Genomic DNA, 15,703 nt, shown 5'->3' with positions numbered 1-15,703 from the left:
GGTCAGGATGAAGGTCTTAGGAAGTCCAGGATGAAGGTCTGGGAGACCAGAAGCAGGGAAGGAGCTGACAGAAAGCCCAAGGATGAGGTACATCCTCTAAAAGCCCCAGAAGTCAGAGAGGAAGCCATCAGTGGGATGTACAGGCCAGAAAGTCTTCAGGAAAAAGTTGAGCTGGGCATTGAACTGGACACAGCTATTAACTCTCACCTCTGTGCTTCCTCCCCTCACAGGTCACTGATGTTCAAAATGAAAAGAATATTGGAGCACTAAGGGATTATGAGATTCCTTTTGAATCAACTCGGAATGATTAAATTATTTTTTATATTGCCTAGTTTCATGTATTTATATTCGAATTCTCTGAAAACTGGTACTCCATGTGGGATAGTTCTAAGAAGATTTGACTAATCACAACATCCCAACCCATGGCCATGATCATAATGGAAAACAGGGTTTACTAGATAAACATGCTTCTAGGATTACAAAATTGGTGGCATTAAAGCCAAATGGCTCATAAAGAAAAGTAATTCTGTACATCAGGTTGCTGTCTATTTCTTGCCTTGTAATAAATATATATACACACATTGTATACCATGTGTTATTTTTTTCTGCTTATAAAAGATATGTGACCATTGTAGAAAACTTGGAAAACACAAAAAACACAAAGAAAATAAAAAAAAAAAACCCACTGTAATACCTTTGTTCACAGTTACAATTTTGGTGTACACATTTTATACACCTTTATGTATAAGTATGTATTTTATTTTTATAGATTGTTTACATATGACTATACATTTTATTTTTAAAATTTCATTTTAATCGTTTTTTTTTTTTTTTTTTTTTTTTTGCGCTACGTGGGCCTCTCACTGTTGTGGCCTCTCCCGCTGCAGAGCACAGGCTCCGGACGCGCAGGCTCAGCGGCCATGGCTCACGGGCCCAGCCGCTCCGCGGCATGTGGGATCTTCCCGGACCGGGGCACGAACCCATGTCCCCTGCATCGGCAGGCGGATTCTCAACCACTGCGCCACCAGGGAAGCCCTTTAATAGATTTTAAAATAAAATTGGGATCGCCTATCTATGCTATTTTTAATCTTTTAAAAAATCACTTATTAATGTATTATATATATTTTCCCTATCTTTAAATATCACTTCACAACATCGCTGCACAGTATACCATTATATGGACAAGCTATATTTTATTTAATATACGCCCATTGTTGGATATTTAGGTTGCTTTAAATTCTTCTCTTATACATAATTCAGCGATGAACCCCTTTTTTTCCACATCTCTGATTATTTCCCAGAAGCCTCTCACATCTTTTTCTTATACTTCTATAACACTATAAACCCTACAGTCATCACTGCTGGTTATAATTATTTTCCAAAGATGAACAAGATACTTACCAGGTGTGAAGAATCTCTCCTCATGTGAATGTCATATACGAAGATCAGTAACACAAAATGGCATGTTGAAAATACTCGGCTTTAAAGTATTACTTTCCCATGGGACTTCCCTGGTGGCTCAGTGGTTAAGAATCTGCCTGCCAATGCAGGGCACATGGGTTCGAGCCCTGGTCCAGGAAGATCTCATATGCCACGGAGCAACTAAGCCCATCAGCCACAACTACTGGGCCCACAAGCCACAACTACTGAATCTGCGTGCCTATAGCCTGTGTTCCACAACAAGAGAAGCCACGGCAATGAGAAGCCCACACACCAGCAAAGAGTAGTCCCTGCTCGCTGCAACTAGAGAAAGCCCACGCGCAGCAATGAAGACCCAATGCAGCCAAACATAAATAAATAAGTAAATAAATAAATTGAAAGTATTACTTTCCCTTACACCATAAGAAAATGCAAAATAAAAAGTGGATTTAGCAGCACAATATGCATATAAAATACTCAGAAAATTTTCTTGTTTAAATCAGTCACATACTGAGCTTCTAGATCACTTCTCTGTGGTTCTGTCAAGTTTCTTGACATGGAACTTTCCCAGGACAGAGTCATGAGGAGCAGGCTGACCTGCAAGGCTGACCTTGCTTGTCACCTAAGCAAGACAAGCCAAGGCAAATAAGCAATATTCCTAAAGTGCTATTTCTAAGTACCTTGCACCATATCTGTAGGTGTGACCTGTGCAGAAAGAGCTTGTGCAGAACTGTGGCCAACAGAGTCTTATTTACAGGAAAAAGGACTCCATATTGGCAGACTGATGCAAAGGCTGCACCAACCACCTAGAATTATTTGCTTAAAAGAGGTCTCTCATGTGTCTTGCTTGATGTAAACCTGTGAGTGGAAGCGCAAATGTTTCAATCAAATAGACAAAAACAGCAAGGCACAGAAAACACAAAATCAAGAAGGTGAGTTGCTTCACATGAGCATAACTACCTATGACTTCCAGAATCTTCTACTTGAAAAGTGAATAGTAGCGTGGCTGAATTGTAGAATTCTCAAACTTAGAGATATCCCTCAAAGCTTAAGCTGGCTTTCCTAAACTTCAGTCATTTGATTATCATCTTCATGATTCTGTCCTGTTCCTACAATGCCTCCACTGTGACTAAATATTTTTCTCTCAACGGACTCACAATTTTATTGAAAGAGATTTAGCCTCATCCTAAGAGACAATATGTATGAAATCATGAGATTACGTGCTTATTATATTTTTATAGGTGCATAAATGTTAAAAAAAATTGTTAGTATACCTCCAAACATGATTTTCCACATCGCTGTGGCTATGCATCCCACATGTGAGGACATACCGGTTTAAGGAAAGCTCTTTCAGGACAAATGCAGAAAGTGTAACTGTCTACAATAGAGAGTAAACATTTGAGACTTGTTTTTCTGAAACCCTTATAGAGTATAAATGAAGCCAGTTTTAAGAAGATTTAAATAAATGTCTAGAGGTCAGAGCCACAATGAGCTGTTCAATTAGTGGTATTAAAGACACAAACTTGACTCTCTGATGGCAGATGGACCCATTAACACTGTCCAACATCACTTAATCCTAGAACAAACTAAATATTGGCCAACATGGATCTTTGTTCTGACCCAAAGTTACATTCTTTGTCTCTGGGCTCACCTTTCTGTTTATGAAACTACTTAAGCATCACTCACTTCACTAATTAGCTGAACTGACAGTCACTCTCCATGCCCTTTGGAAGTCCTGCTGACTGAGGCCCATGCACTGTGTGGTCCCAGGTAATAATCTACACCCTGGAGCAGCTGAGCAGTCCTGGCCCCACCAGCTGAGCTATATCGTTCCTAAGAGTTAGTTGTGTTTGTCCCCAAGCCTCTTTATGGAAGTTGCTCTTGTTCATGAAATTCATAACTGAATTAAATAAAGTATAAACCAGAGATACATGCGTGCAAAAAGAGTTGTTTCTAAGACAGCTAAACTAACTCTGTGAAAACGTTTGGCTGAGTTGCTGAAAATTGCCGTGTGGGTAGGAGAAGTGTTAACTGAAGGATTCTGCACTCTAAGGGCCTCTTGGGTGCCTTAAATTCTCCCCTTACTTCAGAGAGAGGAAGCTGTAGACAAGCAATATGGCGGTGGTTCATGCAAAAAGATGTACGTTGTTTTAAGTTTAAGATGCTTAAAGTACATGTGATCATATATACATTTATGTTTCCCTGCTTTAGACAAATTTTAAAATTAACCAACCAACTCCTGTTCCATTAGAGCCTTCCTAAAGGCATACACGACAGCTGTTCTCACTGCTGGGCCTGAAATACTGTATGTCGTATGTGTCTCAGCCTTGGCCTGTCTCATGAGATGTGAACTCCCCAAGGACAGGGCCTCTATCTTAACCATCTTTGCTGATTACATGTAGCTAAGGCCTTGCAGCTACTGATCAATATTCTTAGAACTGAATACAATGTCTTTGCTCTCGTTAATTCGAATCTCTTCAAGTTGACTGTACTTCCCACCTTGATCCTGAGTCATGTTTCCTTACGGCCAAATAACTCAGTGTGCCTGGGATGAAAAAATGCCTGTCATTGAGCTGTCCAATCTTCCAGGATTGGCTAGTAGGGGGAAAGCAGAGGAGGGGACTTCTGGCAGCCTGAGAATGACTGAGGTATGGCTTGGCCAATTAAGTACTTCATACTAGAATATTCCATGAATGCTATAGGATGGTGAAGTAATTCATCACATATATTTAAAGTTGAATTTACTGGTATTTTATGGTATTGGATATTATTTCTATTAACATTTTATGCTGAAATTACAGAATGATTCGTGAGTACTGAATTTTTGATTGCTTTTACACTTGCTGGGACACTATTAAACTTGATTTACGTTAATAGCACTGTAAGAAGATATTAACAATGAAATTTCCAAAAGCACTTAGCATCTCATAATTGGAGTTAAATGACAAAAAAAATGAGGGGATAATAAAGTAAAGAGAAAAGGAGAGAGAAAGTTTTGACAATATTCTTTTTAACCTGTGGTTCTTAATAAGATTTTTGCAGGATTGTTTTAGGTTAGGAAAGAATCAAATCTCCGACCGAGAGAGATGGTGCTGATTTATTGGAGGCGTTTTATAATACAGAATAAAGACCTAGCTCCAGGTAGAGAGTACAGAATTTGCTACTTCTGGGAGAGAAAATTTCCTGATTTCCAGAATAAGGAGGACATTTCAATTAGCAACTTTTCCTTCTGTCTATAGTAACTAGAAGACATTCTAATATTTTTTAAATAAAAAAATGAATTTAGTCATGGCTGCCAAAATAAGGAGAGCTAGACATTTAAAACAAAGCCAAAACAACAATAATAATAACAAGTATTATAACAAATTTCTTTGAGCCCTCGTTATGTGTAGGTTCTATGCTAAGCAATTTAAATATACAATATCATTTCATCTTGACAGCATTCCTATGCATTAAGCACTATTATCTCTACTTTACAGCTAAGGAAAGTGAGATTGAGAGAAGTTAAATGACTTTAACGGGTGGTGGTGCCAGGATTTGAACCCAGGAAGTCTGACTCCTGAGCAGGTCCTTAACCACTGCACTCTTTTGAGCGTAACTAAGTTATAAGCAGCTGGTTAGTGACAAAGCCACATTCATTGGTTCTGGGTGCTTTTGCCTTCATGGGCTTCTTTCTCCCTGAAAAATTATTCAAACACCTATTTTCTAATTGCACTGGCATTAGAATATATTAATACATATTACATTTTTTTGACCAAAAAGTTCACCCTTTTGATGATTTTAAAAGAAATTAAAAGACTTTCGTGGCCCTCTCAAAGTGTGGTGGGCCCTAGGCGCTGCGTGTCTATGGCTATCTCGTGAAGTCAGCCGTGGTTAGCATGACAAAAAAGCCAGGACTAGAACATGAGATCATGGAATCTCATCTCTGATTACAGCCAAGTCCAGAAAGCTATGGTGATGGAACGCATGGAAATAACATGAGAAGAGGAATGAGGAGGTTTTCATCTCCTTTTTTTCTTGGAGGACACACGGCTTGGGTCCTTGCCAGTTCTTTGAGGATGGCAACTGCGGAACTGATGAGGTCTTTATGGGCTTTACCTTAATCAACCTACTATGGCTTAGTTAAAAAAAAAGAATGACAAAAAGAAAAAACAAACTTGGATCCTTAATGGAGAGTATTGCCTACACATTAATAAATATTAGGGATGGCCAGTATTGTCAGAGACACGATCGAATGCTTGATTAGGATTCTGACCTGGGCCCCTGCTTGGGAAGTGATTCCCTAGAAACACAGAAAAAAGTCAGCCAAACTCCACAGTACTCATAGCAACAAACCGTAGCTTCTGTCCCCAGTGCAAATGAGATTCACCCGCTGACATTTCCTCCCAACCCAGTAATGCTTCATGTTCTTAAGAGCTAATAATAAACTAGGGGTCACTCTGAGAAGGTGTTGACTCTCAAATGTTGGCCCAAACTTGAATATATTCTGAACAAAAGTAATGAGGAAACAAAAAAATCTATTTTTAGTTCCCAAACTGCTACTTGACTCCCAGCCTGGATACAGGAAAGATTCAAACATGTATGACCACATTACCATGTAAGGGTTTAGTATATGTTTTGCTTCATGATAAAAGTAATCCCAAGTTAGCTCTAGCTGAATTGGATCACTTACATGAGGTCTCTCAGTGGTAGATTTAACAACCTGAATGAGATTTATGTGTAGACTTTACGTGAAATTCCCCTCTTTTAAAGCCATGGTAAGTAAGAAAAATGTACCAAGAATCCAGGATAAAATATCTTCCTTATCGTTTTTAACACACTTAAAACTGTATGATTTTACTGACTTACTTCTTTAGTTGACAAGACTCTTTTAAGCTAGAGAACAGATAACCAAGTACATAGTATGTACAGACTTCATTTGGAAACTGGGCATTATTTGCCTTAAAAGTGATTGAGAATGTGAATCTGGGATTCTGTTAAGATCATAGCTAACAAAAGGCACAAAGTAAAAAGATGGCTGATAAGCAAATGATAGATGACTGAATGGCTAGATACATGAAGAGATTAATGAATAGATAGAAAAACAGATAGATGGATAATACAGATGAATGAATTAATAGAGACACAAATGGATAGACAAGTAGATGACAGATAATAGAAAGATATTCATAGATCAATACATGGTAAGAAAATGGATAGCTAGATGCACGTGGATAAATAGATGACTGGGAAGTAGAATAAATAGTTGATATATAAATGAATATAGAGAGATGAATGGAGAGAGAGATGCTAGAGATTGATGAATGTAAGGATAAATTTGGAATGAAATTGTAGACAGATGCAAGGGTACAATGATATCACAATTGTACCCAACTGGAATGGAATAACAGTGAAGATAATGTCATTTCTCTCCATGGAGCTACTTTAAATAGTTTAACTCTTTTGGGGGAAGTATAGGCTGGAGGCAGGAAATTAGTCAGTGTCTAAGAGCTCTGAAGTTTCATAAAAAATGTGTCAATGATAGGGAGAAAATACACAGGTGTTCCATGATTTAGCCACTTCTGAATCCTCCGTAATGCTCGCTTGGCCTCTTGGATACACACCAGAACAATGGGAGATACGCAGAGCGGAGGACGCACAAGGCAGCCTTCGTGCCTCCTTGGTGACACACAAAAGCCATCGCTTTTTGCCTCTTCTTTAATTCTGATATTCATATAGACCTTTACTGGTAGATCTACTCGGGAAGGCTTGGTGCTCTAATTAATCTACGTCACAGGAAGAAGTACTATTAGCAGAATTTAAGAGTGGGTTTGAGCTGCTGTGTTGAGTAGGGGCACCTCAGCCTGTGTGCTATAAACTCCTCTGCTAATTGGCTTGCGGGAGCTAATCGGAAGCCAGAAAGGGAATAAAAAAAATCCATCTTCCCGCTGCTGCTGCTGGCTGATAAAGCGGACCCCTCCTTTCAGGACAGGGGGTGCTGGAATTGAGTCCTCATGTGGAGGTCTTACTCTAGATGGCTATCTCAAAGGAGGAGCATCCTTTCTGTTGCCAGGCCAGGAAGGAGACAGCTAGAGCAGTGAGACAAAAGAGTAGAAGGATCCCAAAGAGATTTTACTACCGAATCACAGAAACAGAGTAAGCGGGGGAGAGGTGGAAGGATAGGAAATCAAAGATGGGGGGGGCCACCCAATGGCCTGAGAGAGCTAGAAGCTTTCTCTGACATAAGGTGCTACTTCCTGGGACCCGTGAGCACGCCTGCCATGCACGTGCGGGCATAACTTCAGGAGGCCTCATCTCTGCGGCCAGGACTCCACGCACTCGGGAGAAAGTCACTCAAAGCTTGCGTTTAGGTTGACACTCCTGTACCCACTTTTCTGAAGGTGAAAAAGCCAAGCGGAGGATGAATTCCATTCAATACTAGGGCAAATGCAATGCGGGAGAGTCCGTTGAGCTGCTCGGGCCGTAGGGAAGAGGGGAGAAAAGGCCAAGGCCTGAAAGGTCTCGCCTGCTGGAAACATTCCATCTGCTCCCATACTTTCTAGGTTTGGGATGAGGCAGAAAAAGCAAGTTTGTGTTCAGCGCCCTGTGTACCTTTTCCACCCAAGATAAATCGTGCATTCCAGCTCTAAGAGTGACACGTGTATACCACAGGGCGCTGGTTAGACCTTGGTGGTCTTAATATCTTCTTCGCTTTACTAAGGCGCTACCACTTCTCCACAGAGGAAAACGTATCCCTAATACTGGGTTCCACCAAGCTGAATCCCCTGCAGTTATCTTTCAATTCCTCTCTTCGCCTCTCCTCTATTCTTTTCTCTCTGTGATTACCACCTCTTTGCCGGTATTTCTTCTGGAGCCCTCTACATAAGCTAAATCCTTAGCCATGATGAGTGCAGCGAGCCCCTCTTGCACACAACAAAGACTTCTATTTCTTTCTTTCTTTTTTTTTTTTTTTTATCTTTTGGGCGACACGATAAAAAATAACCCTGTATTTATGCAAATTGCAAAGTAGCGTGTGATAATGAAAACAAAACAGTGCTGGCCCGCAGCCAAGGCATGGCACTGACGGGGGCTGCCGACCGTTTGGCTCTTGATTCTTCGGGGAAAGCAGCTGTAGAGAAAGGGGAATACAGAACACCGGCGTCACCCGCGCACTCACACGCGCGCACCCTCGTTCGCACGCATTCCGGTACCGTCACCTCGGAGCCAGCCAGCCTTGGGATCCAAATCAAGTTCGGCTGCCCGCCGCCACCAGCACTTCAGCGTCGTCCCCCACAAGCCTCCCTGCCCCCTGCTCCTGATTCCCTTTCAGGAATTTACAAACATTTTCCACAGATCAATATCTGTATTGATTATTCATTGTGAGTGAGTCGTGTGTCTTTGGTGATCCAGCCCGCAGAGGTAGCAGCCAAAGCCTGCTGCAGGGGAAAAAAACAACGGAGGCGAGAGGGACCCAGCTCTTGCTGGGTCTGCGGCTGTCGGCATCACAGAAAGGAAGAGAAAAAGAGGAACGCGCTGGGAAACGAAGGAATGGATGAGGGTGCAGGAGAAAGAGGGAGCAACAGCAAGAAAAACCAAGCGTTGGCTGCACATCTGGTTGCAGGGCTCCTGGTGGCTTGGAGGAAACCCCCATCTTGGGTCTGCTGTTCCGTGCATCCTGCCTTGGACTCGCTCTGCTCGGGGAGCCAGAAGTGACTCACAGTTTTGGTATCTCCTACGTAAGAGCTTTGGGGGGATTCCTTGGCTTGCTGACAGGAAAGGAAGAAAGCAGCAGCAGGGAGGTAAAACACGATTACTTCCAACTGCCTGGCGGAGGACACGCAGTCTCTTGGCTTGCCTGGAACAGCTTGCAGCGCTCTGATGGCACGCGGAGGGAGAATAATTAAAAAGGCCAGCATCACTTACTAAGTGAGTAAATACAGAGCCGTTCCAAACGTGCTCTCCAGCTAATGAGAAACTGTAATTTCTTAGACTTCAAGGCACAACAAGACAGTGATGGGGCTCAGTGGACTGTGTGTTTGTGTGGAGATGGGGTGGGGGTGGGGATAAATCGACTAATTGTTGGCCATGTTTAAAAAAGGGATTACTGGAAAAGACAGTGAAATGATGACAGGAAAACATCTTGGACCAGAGCCAAAAAAAAAAAAAAAAAAATCCAGTCAAATCAAGTCTGCAGCTCAGAGAAAACACCCATCACTCCTGTTGGAGGCTCCCAGTGTTCCTCAGCCGAAAATGGAATATTGTGTGGGCACCAGGGGACAGAGCCGGGGACCACCAGAACGTCCAGAGGAAAGAGCCGTGGCACGCCAGGTGACACAGTTATGTCATACCTTGAGAAAACAAAACAAAACAAAATAATAAAGACCAACCTGTCCTTTCCTTTTAGTGGGAGCCCCTGCTTGCTCAAAATAGCTTCTGTCTATTGAAAGCAACCTCTAAATGTGCCTTCTGATAACAGGAGCTGCTGATTCTCTGTTTGTCTCCAGGAAGCTGCTGCAACGTTACAGAAAGATGCTGGGAAAGGAGGTTGAGGAAATTCAGTTTTCCCTTGACTGGGCTTCTGGCAAAACATGCCAGGTGATTGTCTTTGCCATCTGGACCATCATGTGGGAGCTAGTTTGGGATTCGTCTTCTGTTGTCACCCAGCTGTGACTTGGTGAGTCCAAAGCCAAGCATGATGAATTAAGACTCTTAACACAGGGTTCCAAACACACATGACAAAGTGGGGACCCCAAAGAATAAAATGAGCTGGGTCTTCCTTCTTTCTGGTTGTTCAGTTAACTGAGCTACCTTGTTCCCCTACAGATGAGTGGAGTTGGGTGTTTTTGTTTTTTTTTTTTTAGGATTTCCAGGACTGAAAGGTCAATAGAAAGACGTGCTCCTCTTCACAGGGGATTTACTCTTCATGTTGCTTCCTTATTTCAGACACCCCAGTACACTGCAAGTTTCCTGAGCAGGAGAAATATATCCTGCAGAAGTGTGCCTTGGAGACTCAAAGGAGGAGGAATTAAGCCAGTTGTGGATGGCTCGGGCATCTTACACTGCATTTCTTCAGCATTCATAGAGACCTGTGTCTATAGGGTCTGTGTGTGGCGGGGTGTGGTGGCTGGGTGGGTGCGCGTGTGTTTGCTTGAGTGTGTATGGCTTTGTGTCTGCGTGGCTCTCGGAGAGGGAGGAAGAGAGTGAAGTCGGAGCAGATGGAATGTTTGGGCATTTATGTAATTCATGCAGAGAATGTTCAATGCTGCAAGGCACACAGCCATCCATCCCTGGACTCTGCCTCTCTGGAGGGCCTGTACAGACCTGATCTGAATGTTAAATGCAGAAGACAAAATTAGCATACTAACCAAGGATGTCAACCCCTCCTTGCAATCAGTAAATGGCCGTCTCCTCTCTTTAAAGCCGGCATCGCTATGCGCGAGCCACTTAACCATGTCCTCTGGCAGGTCCTTTTTTCTGTTTGTTTTTTTGTTTTTGTTTTTTGATGAAAGACTGAAAATTCATTAATGAGGAGGGAAGGAAGGGCTTCAAGGGGCTGTAATGAAAACAAACGATCCTCTTTAAATCTCATGTCAGCCAAAGCTGGGGGTGGGGTGGGTTGCTTTCTGTTCTGGTGCTGGAGAATAGGAAATTCCACAGCCAACAGACCCCATGATGAGAGCGCAAGAATGCATTGCTTGGGAATTTCTTCTATGTGGCAAAGACCAGCCATGGCCAGTACGTCTGTGTTAATAAAACTTAGAATGAGCTTTATCTTCCGAACTGTAAAGTGTGGTCTACCAGATGTCTTTCCATGCCGTCACAGGTTATCAAAGTTTCTTGACCTTGTGAGGCTAGGGAGAGCCTTCTGGAATCTTTTGGCCAGTTGCCTCAGCTTTTGAAGTAATACAGATTTTTCTTTTAGGCTATGTTTTGGCCTTTCCCAAAGGAAGTAGTTGCTTTCATTTTAATCTCTATCATACAAAGAAGTACACAAAGGAAAAGATTTAACTTCCACTCCTGTAGAGCCCCATACTAAAGCAGACAGAATGCTGCCTAAGAGCTAAGAATCAGGCACTCCACCCCAGGTATTTGGGCTTCCTTTTTCTTTATTTTAGCCACTGTATCATTAGAAACAAACTTCTCCCCTTCCATTGTGTTGTACTGGTTTGACTTTAAGCCAGAGGTCACACACTCTGAACTCTCCAGGAACCTGTGGGTACCAGCCTGAGGAGGCAGCAGGGAGGAGTGCGGCTTGGGATGAACTGGAGACACAGCCACTCACTTTTACTTACGGGAATAAAGGCCCTGCCTTGTGTCGCCTGATCTTCCAATGTTCCAAGAGGTAATAGAAATTGGTATGTTTAAATATAAAATATATCAATTTTGAAATACTGGCTTAAAGTGTTATAGTTTTTAAAATTCTACAGGTCAAATAAAGCATATTTGTGGGGACAGCCTTGGCCTATAGCATGCCAGTTTGCAGTCTTCATTTTAGTCTAAAATAACTACCACAGGTGTTTTTGTTAATTTTGTAATTTTTTTAACGCTCAGTCTTTCTGTGAAATACTTTAATTAAAAAATATAGATATTAGTAACTGCATGGCAAATATCATGGGAGTGTATGTTTTGTCGGACCAAGAGGGAAGTGCTAATTCAAAACAATCAAGAGGGGAAGGAAATGGATCTCTGCATGGCCTGCTGGTCTGTTGGTCACTGGCATCTTAGCAGGCAGCGTCTAATGTTAGCTTTATCTAAGGTAGTGATTGAGTCGCAAAGATTTTTCACAAAGGTTATAACTGGGAGGATTAACTATCTAGAAAAGAATATGCTTGAATATTTTTCACGGGTATCTCCATCAATTTTTAAGACAATTAGTGATTAGTAGTATTTTAACAGTAAAAACATTTTAAAACATTTTTCTTCTTATTTATCAACAGAACTCTTCATTGCAACTGAGTAGGAAAAAAAGATAGAAATCCCCAGGAAAGAGAGATCCTGCCTTTAGTTTGGAAGAAAGCTTTTCCACGGCACCGGAAATAACTTCAACAGGAAAAAGCACCTCAGCAAATGGTGAAGGGCAGCAAGAGGGCCCATCTTCTCACACAATTGTACAGGCCTTTCCAATTGCCAGGGTGCTCTTCACACATATTATCCTGTTTAATTCGCACTACAACCAGGCAAGATACTTAGTATTTAGCTTATTTTATAGATGAGGATCCTAGGCTCAGAGAGGTGATGAAATTGCCTGAGGTTGAAAGCTACTAGGAGGCATTCACGGGTCCTCTGAGTCTTCATCTGATGCTATTTTATTATTTGTCATAGGTCTCATTAAAAAAAATCCTCTTCAGAACACCTGACCCGATGCTTCCGGTATTCTTGATCCTCTATCATCCCCCCACCTCACTCCCTCACTATGAGGTTTGCATCTTGTAGTCTGTGTAATTTGTAGTCATATGCAATTTGAAAATGCTCCCCGTACCCCGACAGCAATTAACAACCACTGCTAAGTTCCAAGTGGCAGTGGCAGGAACCCTCCTTAACTTTCCACTCTCTGCTATTTGCTCCTACCTCTTTCCTTCCCCTGAAAATCTAGTTTAGCCAAAGGCTCGTCTAACATGTGCCATGTCTTTACTTCTTCACCCCCTTTTGCATCTCTACACAGAGCACTCTGTTTTCATTTCTACTTCCCCATTTAACTGCTCAGGTCATTAATGCCCAATGAAACTATGCTTTCCTTCCTGGCATGGTTGGATTCCACTGATCACTCCTTCCTCCACGGCACTCTTCTCCTCTGTCATTTCTGACACTATTCTATGCTAGATTTCCTCCTTCATTTATGGTGGTGTCACCTCAGACATCTTTCTTTTTAGTCCCTTAGATATTGTGCTCCCAAAGAGGGTTTCTGTGGCTCTCTTCTATTCTCAACTGTACATACTTAGCTTTGTGCAAATGTAAGGCCCTGGCTTCAGTAGTCATCTATGAACTGGTCATCAAATTATAACCTCCAGCCCAAACCACTCTCCTGAACTCAGCCCCAGATATCTGGCTGTATGCTGACCTCTCCTTGGGTTGGTCCATGGCACCCCCGACTCAGTACACCCTGAACTGAACTCACCATCATTCCCAAATCTGTTCCTCCTTTGCATCCCTTTCCCCTCTCCCCCACGCCCCCCATTGTCAACTGCTCTTCAAGTTCTTTTAATTCTACTCTCCTAATTGCTCTCTAACCTCTGTCTTTCACTCCATTCCTACTGTTCCTCTCTTGGCTTATTTCCCCAGTGGCTTTTCTAACACACAGTGCATTCTCTGTACTACTTCTAATTGATCTAGAGAAAGTGCAAATGGGATTATTTTGCTCACTTCTGTGAAATCCTTCAGTGGATTCCACTTTCCTAATTTGGCCTTCAAGGCTCCTCATGATCTGGGTCTTTCCTCTCCCAAGCTTTCTCTCTTGAACCTCTTCCATCTCCTGCTCTATGCTCTAGGTCATTCAATACCCATAGCTCTTTCATGCCTCTAGGGTTTCATACAATGTTCCTGCCTCCTGGAATGTTCAACTCTACTTTTTTCATTTGGCCAATTCCTTCTTCACCTTCAAGACTCTGTTCCAGGAAGAAGCATTACCAACCCTCCCAAGTCTCCCACTTTGTGTCATGTGCTGCCACAAGCCCCCTACCCTGCATCCCTCTCTCATGGCATTTACCCCAGTTTTACAACGGTGAGTTTTTCCTATTTGACTGTGAGACACTTAAAGGCTGTATTCCCGGCACCCAGCACAGGTCCTGGTGTACACTGTGTGCTTAATAAATTAATATTACTATTTTCATTCTCAGTATCATAAATAATATTTTTTTAGCTGTAAGATTATAGGTCCCCCAAATAATCAAACTGAGGGAAATACAGCAACCATTTCCCATAGCGAAAAAAGGATTTCCTATGGTGCAATTCTCACTTACATCAGTTTTTTGACTTTTGTCAGGTGAGAAATGAACACTGGGGTGGTCTTTAGGTGTTTGTGGATGTCGTAGAAACTTTGGAGTTAATTAGAAGCTCTGGCCAAAGCTGAACTTCCTTTGCAGAGTTCCCGGGAGGAAACACTAAATTAACAGTTCAAGGTTACTATTAGAAAAATAGCCTGTTTCCTTTAGGCTATACCTCCGAGAGCTTGTTCTCTTCCCTGCCATTTCTAAGATGTTTCCACTTTCCTTTTGACCTGGCTGCATCTGCCACCTTAACCCTGGTCTTTCCAACAAAGGTAATCTTACCTAACCCTAACCCAGAGGTCAGAGACTGCTAAACGCGTCTTTTGCATATCTTCCAGCAGCAGCACATTCTGGAGCCCTCAATTAATACCGGTTGAATTGAATAGTGAGAAAAGATGTGCACCACAGGAGGAGGAGTGAGGGTGGTTTTGTGAGCCCCCATCTCCCATGAAGCAGAAAACGGCATGAAATCACTAGTACCATAGCCTCTGGGCAGTCCCCAGAAATATCTCAAGACATCGTCAGGAATTCCTGAATTTGCAAAGACACTTGGTTCTTATTATTCCTGGTACTTACGTTGTGTAAAGTCACCAAAGAATTTGAATTGGCAAAAACTGAACCATTGCTCCTAGGGGAAATACGGGGTTAGGTTCCTTTGAGCCTGTGGTCACAGTAGTTTTGTCAACTGGTCAATACATAACCTTGTTTTATGTGTGTTATTGTTTAAAGACACCTTATTTAATATGTATTGTTAAATCATTAGCATTGAACTCATGTTCAATAGCACTGAAACTCATGCCTGATTGAAGCTGATCTAGTACATGCGTTTTCTCTCTAAGGCACATCACAGCCTTTTTGAGCTTAAGAACACAAGACAGCACTTCGGCACTCTGCCATTTTAAACAGTGAACCAAAAGCACAATAAGTGAAAAACAGGACACTGAATAGACAGTGGAAAGAACACTAGTTTACAGTAGAGTTGAAACAAGGCAGAGTGTTACCTCATTCAGCCTTAGTTGGGATGTACATATTAGATGACTCAAAAATTTTGCCTCTCTGTACATGTCCACCAATTACTATGAAAGTGCTGCAAGTATTGATTTAGGATTTACAAATAAATTTAAGTGAGTAGGTAAATTTGCAAATACAGAATCTGTGAATAATGCAATTGTCTGTACTACTAATATATATTGATGAAACAGAAGAGTTTTGCTTATTTGCAAATAGAGATTAGGATGACCTTGTTCACAGCACAGTTCTGACTTTGGAGACCATTCTTTAATTTGTGCAAAACTTCTTTCTGGCAAAGGATCACCTCACCT

General features: G+C 42.0%; 1 long non-coding RNA gene across 2 annotated transcripts; it reads left to right on the top strand.

Moving 5' to 3' along the window:
- The first annotated feature begins 8,647 nt into the window (after positions 1-8,647).
- LOC136792973 (uncharacterized) lies at positions 8,648-14,160 on the top strand. 2 transcript variants are annotated; one of them, XR_010837633.1, is made up of 5 exons: positions 8,648-9,324; positions 9,497-9,726; positions 9,903-10,072; positions 10,342-11,740; positions 12,336-14,160. It is a non-coding gene; the product is annotated as an uncharacterized lncRNA (long non-coding RNA). The 2 variants fall into 2 exon arrangements; XR_010837634.1 differs by lacking the exon at positions 8,648-9,324 and having other exon boundaries at positions 9,486-10,072; positions 11,605-11,740.
- The last annotated feature ends 1,543 nt before the right edge of the window (positions 14,161-15,703 follow it).

The sequence above is a fragment of the Kogia breviceps genome, chromosome 18, assembly GCF_026419965.1.
Source record: "Kogia breviceps isolate mKogBre1 chromosome 18, mKogBre1 haplotype 1, whole genome shotgun sequence".
NCBI lineage: Eukaryota > Metazoa > Chordata > Mammalia > Artiodactyla > Physeteridae > Kogia > Kogia breviceps.
This window is presented reverse-complemented; position numbering and strand designations above follow the sequence as displayed.